Raw genomic sequence first — 15,539 nt, 5'->3', positions numbered from 1 at the left:
AGGACAAAAACACAAATATACATATATACACATGCACCAAGAAACATGTATAATATTCACATGCACGTGCAGTATACACACACAGAAACCATCCACATAAGTATGTATGAGAACACAGAAAACAACAAAAGTACAAAGAGATATCGATACAGTAATATATATATATACATATATATACACACACACACACACACACACACACACACACACACACACTACCAGTCAAAAGTTTGGACACATCTACTAATTCAAGAGTTTTTCTTTATTTCTACAATTTTTTACATTGTAGAATAATAGTGAAGACATCAAAACTATAAAATAACACATATGGAGTCATGTAGGAACCAAAAAAGTGTTAAACAAATCAAAATATATTTTACATTTGAGATACTTCAAATAGCCACCCTTTGCCTTGATGACAGCTTTGCACACTCCTGGCATTCTCTCAACCAGCTTGACCTGGAATGCTTTTCCAACAGTCTTGAAGGAGTTCCCACATATGCTGAGCACTTGTTGGCTGCTTTTACTTCACTCTGCGGTCTGACTCATCCCAAACCATCTCAATTGGATTGAAGTCGGGGGATTGTGGAGGCCAGGTCATCTGATGCAGCACTCCATCACTCTCCTTCTTGGTCAAATAGCCCTTACACAGCCTGCAGGTGTGTTGGGTCATTGTCCTGTTGAAAAACAAATGATAGTCCCACTAAGCCCAAACCAGATGGGATGGCGTATCGCTGCAGAATGCTGTGGTAGCCATGCTGGTTAAGTGTGCCTTGAATTCTAAATAAATCACAGACAGTGTCACCAGCAAAGCACCCCCACACCATAACACCTCCTCCTCCATGCTTTACGGTGGGAACTACACATGCTGAGATCATCCGTTCACCCACACCGCTTCTTACAAAGCCACAGCGGTTGGAACCAAAAATCTCAAATTTCAGACCAAAGGACACATTTCCACCGGTCTAAAGTCCATTGCTCGTGTTTCTTGGCTGGTTGAGAGAATGCCAAGAGTGTGCAAAGCTGTCATCAAGGCAAAGGGTGGCTATTTGAAGAATCTCAAATATAAAATATATTTTGATTGGTTTAACACTTTTCTGGTTACTACATGATTCCATATGCGTTATTTCATAGTGTTGATGTCTTCACTATTATTCTACAATGTAGAAAATAGTAAAAATAAAGAAAAACCCTTGAATGAGTAGGTGTGTCCAAACTTTTGACTGGTACTGTATATATACACTGAACAAAAATATAAACGCAACATGCAACAATTTCAAAGATTTTACTGAGTTACAGTTCATATAAGGAAATCAGTCAATTGAAATACATTTGTTAGGCCTTAATCTATACATTTCACATGACTGGACAGGTTGCACAGAGTGTGCAAAGCTGTCATCAAGGCAAAGGGTGGCTATTTGAAGAATCTCAAGTATAAAATATATTTTGATTTGTTTAACACTTTGTTGGTTCCTACATGATTCCATATGTGTTATTTCATAGTTTTGATGTCTTCACTATTATTCTACAATTAAGAAAAACTCTTGAATGAGTAGGTGTGCTAAAACACACCTACTCAAGTGGCAAGTCGGTTAGGACATCTACTTTGTGCATGACACAAGTAATTTTTCCAACAATTGTTTACAGACAGATTATTTCACTTATAATTCACTGTATCACAATTCCAGTGGGTCAGAGGTTTACATACACTAAGTTGACTGTGCCTTTAAACAGCTTGGAAAATTCCAGAAAATGATGTAATGGCTTTCGAAGCTTCTGATATGCTAATTGACATCATTTCAGTCAACTGGAGGTGTACATGTTGCTGTATTTCAAGGCCTACCTTCAAACTCAGTGCCTCTTTGCTTGACATCATGGGGAAATCAAAAGAAATCAGCCAAGACCTCAGAAAAATTATTGTAGACATCCACAAGTCTGGTTCATCCTTGGGATTAATTTCCAAATGCCTGAAGGTACCACGTTCATCTGTACAAACAATAGTACGGAAGTATAAACACCATGGGACCACGCAGCCATCATACCGCTCAGGAAGGAGACGCGTTCTGTCTGCTAGAGATGAACGTACTTTGGTGCGAAAAGTGCAAATCAATCACAGAACAACAGCAAAGGAACTTGTGAAGATACTGGAGGAAACAGGTACAAAAGTATCAATATTCACAGTAAAACGAGTCCTATATCGACATAACCTGAAAGGCCGCTCGGCAAGGAAGAAGCCACTGCTCCAAAACCGCCATAAAAAAGCCAGACTACGGTTTGCAACTGAACATGGGGACAAAGATCAAACTTTTTGGAGAAATGTTCTCTGGTCTGATGAAACAAAAATAGACCTGTTTGGCCGTAATGACCATCGTTATATTTGGAGGAAACAGGGGGTAGCTTGCAAGCCGAAGAACACCATCCCAACCGTGAAGCACAGGGGTGGCAGCATCATGCTGTGGGGGTGCTTTGCTGCAGGAGGGACTGGTGTACTTCACAAAATAGATGGCATCATGAGGAAGGAAAATTATGTGGATATATTGAAGCAACATCTCAAGACATCAGTCAGGAAGTTAGAGCTTGGTCGCAAATGGGTCTTCCAAATGGACAATGACCCCAAGCATACTTCCAAAGTTGTGGCAAAATGGCTTAAGGACATAAAAGTCAAGGTATTGGAGTGGCCATCACAAAGCCCTGATCTCAATCCTATAGAAAATGTGTGGGCAGAACTGAAAAAGTGTGTGCGAGCAAGGAGGCCTACAAACCTGACCAGCTCTGTCAGGAGGAATGGGCCAAAACTCACCCAACTTATTGTGGGAAGCTTGTGGAAGGCTACCCGAAACGTTTGACCCAAGTTAAACAATTTAAAGGCAATGCTACCAAATACTAATTGAGTGTATGTATACTTCTGACCCACTGTGAATGTGATGAAAGAAATAAAAGCTGAAATAAATCACTCTCTACTATTATTCTGACATTTCACATTCTTAAAATAAAGTGGTGATCCTAACTGACCTAAGAGAGGGAATTTTTACTAAATTTAAATGTCAGGAATTGTGAAAAACTGAGTTTAAATGTATTTGACAAAGGTGTATGTAAACCTCCGACTTCAACTGTATGTACAGTGGGGAGAACAAGTATTTGATACACTGCCGATTTTGCAGGTTTTCCTACTTACAAAGCATGTAGAGGTCTGTAATTTTTATCATAGGTACACTTCAACTGTGAGAGACGGAATCTAAAACAAAAATCCAGAAAATCACGTTGTATGATTTTTAAGTAATTAATTTGCATTTTATTGCATGACATAAGTATTTGATACATCAGAAAAGCAGAACTTAATATTTGGTACAGAAACCTTTGTTTGCAATTACAGAGATCATACGTTTCCTGTAGGTCTTGACCAGGTTTGCACACACTGCAGCAGGTATTTTGGCCCACTCCTCCATTCAGACCTTCTCCAGATCCTTCAGGTTTCGGGGCTGTCGCTGGGCAATACGGACTTTCAGCTCCCTTCAAAGGGTTCAGGTCTGGAGACTGGCTAGGCCACTCCAGGACCTTGAGATGCTTCTTACGGAGCCACTCCTTAGTTGCCCTGGCTGTGTGTTTCGGGTCGTTGTCATGCTGGAAGGCCCAGCCACGACCCATCTTCAATGCTCTTACTGAGGGAAGGAGGTTGTTGGCCAAGATCTCGCGATACATGGCCCCATCCATCCTCCCCTCAATGCGGTGCAGTCGTCCTGTCCCCTTTGCAGAAAAGCATCCCCAAAGAATGATGTTTTCACCTCCATGCTTCATGGTTGGGATGGTGTTCTTGGGGTTGTACTCATCCTTCTTCTTCCTCCAAACATGGCGAGTGGAGTTTAGACCAAAAAGCTCTATTTTTGTCTCATCAGACCACATGACCTTCTCCCATTCCTCCTCTGGATCATCCAGATGGTCATTGGCAAACTTCAGACGGGCCTGGACATGCGCTGGGTTGAGCAGGGGGACCTTGCGTGTGCTGCAGGATTTTAATCCATGACGGCGTAGTGTGTTACTAATGGTTGTCTTTGAGACTGGTCCCAGCTCTCTTCAGGTCATTGACCAGGTTCTGCCGTGTAGTTCTGGGCTGATCCCTCACCTTCCTCATGATCATTGATGCCCCACGAGGTGAGATCTTGCATGGAGCCCCAGACCGAGGGTGATTGACCGTCATCTTGAACTTCTTCCATTTTCTAATAATTGCGCCAACAGTTGTTGCCTTCTCACCAAGCTGCTTGCCTATTGTCCTTTAGCCCATCTCAGCCTTGTGCAGGTCTACAATTTTATCCCTGATGTCCTTACACAGCTCTCTGGTCTTGGCCATTGTGGAGAGGTTGGAGTCTGTTTGATTGAGTGTGTGGACAGGTGTCTTTTATACAGGTAACGAGTTCAAACAGGTGCAGTTAATACAGGTAATGAGTGGAGAACAGGAGGGCTTCTTAAAGAAAAACTAACAGGTCTGTGAGAGCCGAATTCTTACTGGTTGGTAGGTGATCAAATACTTATGTCATGCAATAAAATGCAAATTAATTACTTAAAAATCATACAATGTGATTTTCTGGATTTTTGTTTTAGATTCCGTCTCTCACAGTTGAAGTGTACCTATGATAAAAATGACAGACCTCTACATGCTTTGTAAGTAGGAAAACCTGCAAAATCGGCAGTGTATCAAATACTTGTTCTCCCCACTGTATGTATGTATGTATGTATGTATGTATGTATGTATGTACAGTGAGGGAAAAAAGTATTTGATCCCCTGCTGATTTTGTACGTTTGCCCACTGACAAAGAAATGATCAGTCTATAATTTTATTGGTACGTTTGTCTGAACAGTGAGAGACAGAATATCAACAAAAAAATCCAGAAAAATGCATGTCAGAAATGTTATAAATTGATTTGCATTTAAATGAGGGAAAGGAGTATTTGACCCCGTCTCAATCAGAAAGATTTCTGGCTCCCAGGTCTCTTTTATACAGGTAACGAGCTGAGATTAGGAATACACTCTTAAAGGGAGTGCTCCTAATCTCAGTTTGTTACCTGTAAAAAAGACACCTGTCCACAGAAGCAATCAATCAATCAGATTCTAAACTCTCCACCATGGCCAAGACCAAAGAGCTCTCCAAGGATGTCAGGGACAAGATTGTAGACCTACACAAGGCTGGAATGGGCTACAAGACCATCGCCAAACAGCTTGGTGAGAAGGTGACAACAGTTGGTGCGATTATTCGCAAATGGAAGAAACACAAAATAACTGTCAATCTCCCTCGGCCTTGGGCTCCATGCAAGATCTCACCTCGTGGAGTTGCAATGATCATGACAACGGTGAGGAATCAGCCCAGAACTACACAGGAGGATATTGTCAATGATCTCAAGGCAGCTGGGACCATAGTCACCAAGAAAACAATTGGTAACACACTACGCCGTGAAGGACTGAAATCCTGCAGCGCCCGCAAGGTCCCCCTGCTCAAGAAAGCACATACAGTGGGGGAAAAAAGTATTTAGTCAGCCACCAATTGTGCAAGTTCTCCCACTTAAAAAGATGAGAGAGGCCTGTAATTTTCATCATAGGTACAAGTCAACTATGACAGACAAAATGAGGAAAAAAATTCCAGAAAATCACATTGTAGGATTTTTTATGAATTTATTTGCAAATTATGGTGGAAAATAAGTATTTGGTCACCTACAAACAAGCAAGATTTCTGGCTCTCACAGACCTGTAACTTCTTCTTTAAGAGGCTCCTCTGTCCTCCACTCGTTACCTGTATTAATGGCACCTGTTTGAACTTGTTATCAGTATAAAAGACACCTGTCCACAACCTCAAACAGTCACACTCCAAACTCCACTATGGCCAAGACCAAAGAGCTGTCAAATGACACCAGAAACAAAATTGTAGACCTGCACCAGGCTGGGAAGACTGAATCTGCAATAGGTAATCAGCTTGGTTTGAAGAAATCAACTGTGGGAGCAATTATTAGGAAATGGAAGACATACAAGACCACTGATAATCTCCCTCGATCTGGGGCTCCACGCAAGATCTCACCCCGTGCGGTCAAAATGATCACAAGAACGGTGAGCAAAAATCCCAGAACCACACGGGGGGACCTAGTGAATGACCTGCAGAGAGCTGGGACCAAAGTAACAAAGCCTACCATCAGTAACACACTACGCCGCCAGGGACTCAAATCCTGCAGTGCCAGACATGTCCCCCTGCTTAAGCCAGTACATGTCCAGGCCCGTCTGAAGTTTGCTAGAGTGCATTTGGATGATCCAGAAGAGGATTGGGAGAATGTCATAAGGTCAGATGAAACCAAAATAGAACTTTTTGGTAAAAACTCAACTCGTCAAGTTTGGAGGACAAAGAATGCTGAGTTGCATCCAAAGAACACCATACCTACTGTGAAGCATGGGGGTGGAAACATCATGCTTTGGGGCTGTTTTTCTGCAAAGGGACCAGGACGACTGATCCGTGTAAAGGAAAGAATGAATGGGGCCATGTATTGTGAGATTTTGAGTTAAAACCTCCTTCCATCAGCAAGGGCATTGAAGATGAAACGTGGCTGGGTCTTTCAGCATGACAATGATCCCAAACACACCGCCCGGGCAACGAAGGAGTGGCTTCGTAAGAAGCATTTCAAGGTCCTGGAGTGGCCTAGCCAGTCTCCAGATCTCAACCCCATAGAAAATATTTGGAGGGAGTTGAAAGTCCGTGTTGCCCAGCGACAGCCCCAAAACATCACTGCTCTAGAGGAGATCTGCATGGAGGAATGGGCCAAAATACCAGCAACAGTGTGTGAAAACCTTGTGAAGACTTACAGAAAATGTTTGACCTGTGTCATTGCCAACAAAGGGTATATAACAAAGTATTGAGAAACTTTTGTTATTGACCAAATACTTATTTTCCACCATAATTTGCAAAGAAATTCATTAAAAATCCTACAATGTGATTTTCAGGATTTTTTTCTCTCATTTGTCTGTCATAGTTGACGTGTACCTATGATGAATGTTACAGGCCTCTCTCATCTTTTAAAGTGGGAGAACTTGCACAATTGGTGGCTGACTAAATACTTTTTTTTCCCCACTGTACATGCCCGTCTGAAGTTTGCCAATGAACATCTGAATGATTCAGAGGAGAACTGGGTGAAAGTGTTGTGGTCAGATGAGACCAAAATCGAGCTCTTTGGCATCAACTCAACTCGCTGTGTTTGGAGGAGGAGGAATGCTGCCTATGACCCCAAGAACACCATCCCCACCGTCAAACATGGATGTGGAAACATTATGCTTTGGGGGTGTTTTTCTGCTAAGTGGACAGGACAATTTCACCACATCAAAGGGATGATGGACGTGGTGAGAACCTCCTTCCATCAGCCAGGGCATTGAAAATGGGTCGTGGATGGGTATTCCAGCATGACAATGACCCAAAACACACGGCCAAGGCAACAAAGGAGTGGCTCAAGAAGAAGCACATTAAGGTCCTGGAGTGGCCTGCCCAGTCTCCAGACCTTAATCCCATAGACAATCTGTGGAGGGAGCTGAAGGTTCGAGTTGCCAAACGTCAGCCTCGAAACCTTAATGACAGAGAAGATCTGCAAAGAGGAGTGGGTCAAAATCCCTCCTGAGATGTGTGCAAACCTGCTGGCCAACTACAAGAAACGTCTGACCTCTGTGATTGCCAACAAGGGTTTTGCCACCAAGTACTAAGACATGTTTTGCAGAGGGGTCAAATACTTATTTCCCTCATTAAAATGCAAATCAATTCATAACATTTTTGACATGCGTTTTTCTGGATTTTTTTGTTGTTATTCTGTCTCTCACTGTTCAAATAAACCTACCATTAAAATTACAGACTGATCATGTCTTTGTCAGTGGGCAAACGTACAAAATCAGCAGGGAATCAAATACTTTTTTCCCTCACTGTAATTAAAAAAACTGTTCGCTAGGCGTAGGCAAGACCATAAACAAATGGGTAAACTGGGATAATACTAAAGAGTTAATCAGGGTGATTTTTCCACAAATTGACAGGCACCCACCTTTCCATGGTAGCAAGATCTTATCTTTTTTTGCTAACTTTCTATTATAATTTATTGAAGTGAGATCATTTATTTCCTTTGGGATATGTATTCCGAGTATATCCACATCACCATCAGACCATTTTATTGGTAAACTACATAGCAATGTACATTTTTTATTTTTTATTGATCCAATACGTAATATAGTACATTTGTCATAATTTGGTTGTAATCCAGAGCGGTTAGAAAATGTATCTAGATCCTCTATGAGGCTGTGGAGTGATTATAGTTGTGGATTTAAAAGAAAACATGAATCATCAGCGTACAATGACACCTTTGTTTTTAAGCACTGGATTTCTAATCCCCTGATATTATTGTTGGATCTGATTTTAATAGTCAACATCTCGATGGCCAGAATAAATAGATATGCCGATAGTGGACAACCTTGTTTCACTCCTCTTGACAGTTTAAAACTTTCTGAGAAATAGCCATTATTTACTATTTTACACCTACGGTTACTATACATGATTTTGACCCATTTTATAAGAGATTCACCAAAATTCAAATGCTCCAGGCATTTATATATAAACCCCAGTCGTACTTTATCAAATGCCTTTTACAAGTCTGCTATGAATAGCAGGCCTGGTTTCTCAGATTTTCCAAGATGTTCTATTGTTTCCAAAACTTGCCTTATATTATCTCCAATGTATCTTCCATGTAAAAAACCTGTCTGATTAGAATGAATAATATCCGACAATACCTTTTTAATTCTATGCGCTATACATTTTGCTAGAATTTTTGCATCACAACACTGAAGTTTAAGGGGCCTCCAATTTTTTTAATGGACTGGATCTTTATATTTTCCACTTGTATCCTGTTTCAGTAGTAATGAGATCAGACCTTCTTCTTGAGTGTCAGATAATCTACCATTTACATAGGTGTGGTTAAAACATGCTAATAACGGTCCTCTTAGTATATCAAAAAAGGTTTGGTATACTTCGACTGGTATGCCATCCAACCCTGGAGTTTTCCCGGACTTAAAGTCTTTAATTGCATCCAGAAGTTCCTCCTCTGTAATTTCACCCTCACATGAGTCTTTCTGTTTGGCTGTTAATTTTACATTATCAATAGAAAAAAAATCTCTACAATTAGCTTCCGTTAGAGGAGATGTAGGCGACTGAAACGAAAACATTTGCTTAAAGTACCTTGTTTCCTCCTTCAAAATATAATTTGGTGAATCATGGGTTACTCCGTCAATTGTAACCAGTTTCTTTAAATTATTTTTGGTAGCATTCCTATGTTGAAGATAAAAAAATAATTTGGTGCATTCGGATCGAAATTACTATAAATTAATATCATCACCCCTTTTGAATTTCTTTGCCCATGGGAGAAGTATATTTCGCCCCCCCCCCATTCCTTTTTCCACGCAACTTCATCTAGAATTGTTGAATGAGTTTCCTGTACACAATAGATATTATATTCCTTCTCTTTGAGCCATGTAAATATTGTTCTTCTTTTGTTATTATCAGCTAAGCCATTACAATTATAACTGGCTATACTTATTTCACCATACACCATAATGAGATACAAGTTTCAAGTCTATCATTATATATGTTTGTAAATTTACCAATAAAAAATACCGTAATGATTGAGTGTCCATATAGCTGTACCATGATATTTGCATTGCTACTAAGTATCCCTTCAATTGTTCACCAATAATTCCCCCGCTAAAGCCCCTCCCCATCCCATGTTGAGCCGTCATCCCAGTGATCGGCATCCCACCCACATCCCTCTGGATCCCTAGGGCCCGAGAGGCCAGGACCCATCCATTGAAAACAGCACACAGTGCCATGCACAAAACAGAAGCAGATTAACCGCCAAAAGCATTTCCAATGCTGTCACCTCTCTATATAACTATTTAAAAATATATATCTATTCAAATATCTTGCATATCTTATTTTCCATCATTATCAATTAATATGCGTAATAATGTCGGCAGTGCGTAGGATTTTAACATATAACCCGGATTGCAATTGCATTACATTTAATTTATTGACAAGTAATTATTATCCTAGCAAATAATTACCGTGGTCCATCCCATGGACAACACATACAAAGAGCCTGCAGCCTGTGATTTCCATGACTCTGATTGAAAAGTGCTATGGCAAATGTCGCCTTGCCACATGTTTTCCAGTGGCCCTGGTCCGGAGCTCACTGGTGCAGCAAACTCTGAGGGCCCAGAATAGTTTATACAATGGTGTAAGTTTGCTATAGCGTGAGCTTCGGGCAGGACCCAGTTGATAGTTGATACAATGTTTAACGTTTGTTGCAGATAGATGGAATAGAAGGCTGAATTAAGGTTGGGCGATATATGTAATTAATTTGATTCATTCTAATTTATGTTTTAGCGTGATGTTCCAAATGCCTGTATCGCAAGAATCGAGGTCCTAATGTTATTTTATTCGTTTTTATGAGCTTTTGTCTTTTTGGTCTCGTCTCCTTTGCTCCTTCTGTGCTGTGTACACATTCGCACTTGCACACAGACACCAAGCCCCTCCACCTGCCACTCACAACAACAAAGACGAAAGATCACTTCTTCCTCTCTGACAACAAACGGTTTCAACTCACTACTTGCATTTGAAGTTTGGTCCAACAGAACCGGTCATATGGACACCGAAACACATTGAGACATTATTTTACTGTAATAGAGGAGAAGTTAACCTTTCTAACGATACCCTTTTTATGTCTCAGCTCCTCAAATTGCGCAGAGAGCAGACCCTACTAAAACGAGAGTATCAATGAACATTGATTCTGGAAAACTAATGCTCAGTTTCTGTCGCACGTGGTATTGCGTTACCATGTACCGCTAGCAGCATTTTAGCCACAGACTGTTATACTAGCTGTCTAGTCTGTGTTTTATAAATGTGCAATGAGCAGTTATATAAGGAATTGGCTACTTGTTCTCATTCTGAGAAATAAGGTAGTCCACTTGAGTTCAACATATGAACAAAGTGGACAGGCTAGCATGCTGTTCAAACAGTTGGAGACAGACAGAAGGGTGTGTTCATAACAATTCAACTGTTCTACCTTGTTAGCTAGCAAATACATCCAAGTTGGCCAGACTTTAAATATAAAGATTAGCTGGCTACTCAGTAGCACGTGGGCTTGTGCTTGAGAGATTGTTTATATGGAGACCTGTGTAAATTTTCTATAATGCCTATTACAAGAAGTTGGTAATTATTAGTGAATGTGCATTATGCATGGTTCTGGTTAAATGTTGAACGAAATTTGAATTTTCATAGACATACTTGAAAGCCAAATCAGTGACTATTGCAAAAAAGCAGGTTTGGGGGCCATTATGAAAAATAAAATAAAAAAATAATGTATGCACTCACTAACTGTAAGTCGCTCTGGATAAGAGCGTCTGCTAAATGACAAAAAAAATTAAAAAATATTCAGACCCCTTTTGCAGCGATTACAGCCTCAAGTCTTGGGTCTGACGATACAGCTTGGCACAACTTTATTTGTTTTGTTTTTTCCCATTCTTCTCTGCAGATCCTCTCAAGCTCTGTCAGGTTGGATGGAGAGTGTCGCTGCACAGCTATTTTCAGGTCTCTCCAGAGATGTTAGATCGGATTCAAGTCCGGGCTCTGACTGGGCCACTCAAGGACATTCAGAGACTTGTCCCGAAGCCACTCCTGCGTTGTCTTGGCTGTGTGCTAACGGTCGTTGTCCTGTTGGAAGGTTAACCTTCGCCCCAGTCTGAGGTCCTGAGCACTCTGGAGCAGGTTTCCATCAAGGATCTCTCTGTACTTTGCTCTGTTCATCTTTCCCTCGATCCTGACTAGTCTCCCAGTCCCTGCCACTGAAAAACATCCCCACAACATGATGCTTCACTGTAGGGATGGTGCCAGGTTTCCTCCAGACGTGACGCTTTGCATTCAGGCCAAAGAGTTCAAGCTTGGTTTCATCAGACCAGAGAATCTTGTTTCTCATGGTCTGAGAGTCCTTTATGTGCTTTTTGGCAAACTCCAAGCGGGTTGTCATGTGGCCTTTACTGAGGATGGGCTTCCGTCTGGCCACTCTACCATAAATGCTTGATTGGTGGAGTGCTGCAGAGATGCTTGTCCTTCAGGAAGATTCTCCCATCTCCACAGAGGAACTTTAGAGCTCTGTCAGAGTGACCATAAGGTTCTTGGTCACCTCCCTGACCAAGGCCCTTCTCCCCAGATTGCTCAGTTTGGCCGGGCGGCCAGCTCTAGGAAGAGTCTTGGTGGTTCCAAACTTCTTCCATTTAAGAATGATGGAGGCCACTGTGTTCTTGGGGACCTTCAATGCTGCAGACATTTTTTGGTACCCGTCCCCAGATCTGTGCCTCGACACAATCCTGTCTCGGAGCTCTACGGACAATTCCTTCCACCTCATGGCTTCGATTTTGCTCTGACATGCACTGTCAACTGCAGGACCTTATATAGACAGGTGTGTGCCTTTCCAAATCAAGTCCACTCAATTGAATTTACCAATGAAGTTGTAGAAACATCTCAAGGATGATCAATGGAAACAGGATGCACCTGAGCTCAATTTCGAGTCTCATAGCAAAAGGTCTGAATACTTATGCAAATAAGGTATTTCTGTTTTTAAGTTTAATACATTTGCAAAAATTTCTACAAATCTGTTTTCACTTTGTCATTATGGGGTATTGTGTGTAGATTGATGAAGAAAAACATTAATTTAATAAATTTTAGAATAAGGCTGTAACGTAACAAAATGTGGATAAAGTCAAGGGGTCTGAGTACTATGGTAGAACAATTATAATATTATGTTTAATACTCTTTATGCATCAAAATGGTTGTTTTATGCAATAGAATATGGTTCTTAGAACTCTCTCCTGTGTCTGTGTGAACTGAGAGGAGCCTCTGAAGCTTGGGCTGGCAACTGATTAAGTGATGGCTAGGTGATAAAACCAACAGCCACATTCCATTCTATGATTAGTGGTGTGTGAGAGGGAGCCTGCATTCCATAGGATGGGTTGGTGTTTGTATACTGGGAGTAAAAGGGAGGAGATGGCTTGGGTATGGATAATGATGAGAGGAACCTTGTTTTAGGGGCCAAACTCTGGTTTGCATACAATAAGAACAGTCTTCACAGCAGATACTGTCTTCTGTGAATTATTCATTTATTTCATACAAATCCTAACCTTTTGACCCATTCCACACATCTGCTGTTTGTCATGTAGACTGAGAAGTTGTATCTTTGCTATAAAATACCTTTGTATTCTTTGTATGTCAGAACTCTCGGCCAGCCTCATTATTGCAGCGCACTCACTATATTCATGTGTTTGTGTTGTGACCTGCTCCCTTATTAATAAAGTAATATCCTGATTGGTGATTGACCTTGTCTCTCCTCATAATTTTTTAGAATTTCCACAACAATACTTTCCGAATGCACCGTGTATATAGATATATATATATCTATACACACACACACACACACACACATATGTGTATATATACATATACATATATACATATATGTATATATATGTATACATACACATGTATATATATACACACACACACACACACACACACACACACAAACACATATATATACAGTCGTGGTCAAAAGTTGAGAATGACACAAATACTAATTTTCACAAAGTCTGCTGCCTCAGGTTTTGATGATGGCAATTTGCATATACTCCAGAATGTCATGAAGAGTGATCAGATGAATTGCAATTAATTGCAAAGTCCCTCTTTGCCATGAAAATGAACTTAATCACCAAAAAACATTCCCACTGCATTTCAGCCATGCCACAAAAGGACCAGCTGCCATCATATCAGTGATTCTCTTGTTAACACAGGTGAGAGTGTTGACGAGGACACGGCTGGAGATCCCTCTGTCATGCTGATTGAGTTAGAATAACAGACTGGAAGCTTTAAAAGGAGGGTGGTGCTTGAAATCAATGTTCTTCCTCTGTTAACCATGGTTACCTGCAAGGAAACACGTGCCGTCATCATTGCTTTGCACAAAAAGGGCTTCACAGGCAAGGATATCGCTGCTAGTAAGATTGTACCTAAATCAACCATTTATCGGATCATCAAGAACTTCAAGGAGAGAGGTTCAATTGTTGTGAAGAAGGCATCAGGGCGCCCAAGGAAGTCCAGCAAGCGCCAGGACCGTCTCCTAAAGTTGATTCAGCTGCGGGATCGGGGCACCACCAGTGCAGAGCTTGCTCAGGAATGGCAGCAGGCAGGTGTGAGTGCATCTGCACGCACAGTAAGGCGAAGACTTTTGGAGGATGGCCTGGTGTCAAGAAGGGCAACAAAGAAGCCCCTTCTCTCCAGGAAAAACATCAGGGACAGACTGATATTCTGCAAAAGGTACAGTGATTGGACTGCTGAGGACTGGGGTAAAGTCATTTTCTCTAATTAATCCCCTTTCCGATTGTTTGGGGCATCTGGAAAACACCTTGTCCGGAGAAGACAAGGTGAGCGCTACCATCAGTCCTGTGTCATGCCAACAGTAAAGCATCCTGAGACCATTCATGTGTGGGGTTGCTTCTCAGCCAAGGGAGTGGGCTCACTCATAATTTTGCCTAAGAACACAGCCATGAATAAAGAATGGTACCAACACATCCTCCGAAAGCAACTTCTCCCAACCATCCAAGAACAGTTTGGTGATGACCAATGCCTTTTCCAGCATGATGGAGCACCTTGCCATAAGGCAAAAGTGATAACTAAGTGGCTCGGGGAACAAAACATCGACATTTTGGGTCCATGGCCAGGAAACTCCCCAGACCTTAATCCCATTGAGAACTTGTGGTCGATCCTCAAGAGGCGGGTGGACAAACAAAAACCAACAAATTCTGACAAACTCCAAGCATTGATTATGCAAGAATGGGCTGCCATCAGGCAGGATGTGGACCAGAAGTTAATTGAAAGCATGCCAGGGCGGATTACAGAGGTCTTGAAAAAGAAGGGTCAACACTGCAAATATTGACTCTTTGCATAAACTTAATGTAATTGTCAATAAAAGCCTTTGACAGTTATGGAATGCTTGTAATTATACTTCAGTATACCATAGTAACATCTGACAAAAATATCTCATAACATTTTACGTTTACATTTTAGTCATTTAGCAGACGCTCTTATCCAGAGCGACTTACATTTAGTGAGTGCATAAATTTTTCATACTGGCCCCCTGTGGGAAACGAACCCACAGCCCTGGTATTGCAAGCGCCATGCTCTACCAACTGAGCTACAGGGGACCATAACACTGAAGCAGCAAACTTTGTGAAGACCAATACTTGTGTCATTCTCATAACTTTTGACCACGACTGTACATGTACACACACACACACATATATATATATATATACACATACATACATATATATATATTAATTAGTGAGTGGGACTTTCATTTCTACTGAAAAGTGTATATGTGGCAGACATATATAGGCATGATGTCACTATTAATGTCAATGACAACATTGCCTGTGGTTTCCCT

General features: G+C 41.2%; 1 protein-coding gene across 2 annotated transcripts in view; it reads right to left on the bottom strand.

Annotated features, from left to right (window-relative positions):
• Positions 1–15,539, bottom strand: part of LOC121585980 (rho guanine nucleotide exchange factor 2-like) — a 111,869-nt gene that overhangs the window by 43,804 nt on the left and 52,526 nt on the right. The gene's annotated exons all lie outside the window — the stretch shown is intronic.

This window comes from Coregonus clupeaformis, chromosome 17 (assembly GCF_020615455.1).
Source record: "Coregonus clupeaformis isolate EN_2021a chromosome 17, ASM2061545v1, whole genome shotgun sequence".
Classification (NCBI taxonomy): Eukaryota; Metazoa; Chordata; class Actinopteri; order Salmoniformes; family Salmonidae; genus Coregonus; species Coregonus clupeaformis.
Note: the sequence above shows the minus strand (reverse complement) of the source record. Positions and strands in the feature narration are given on the sequence as shown.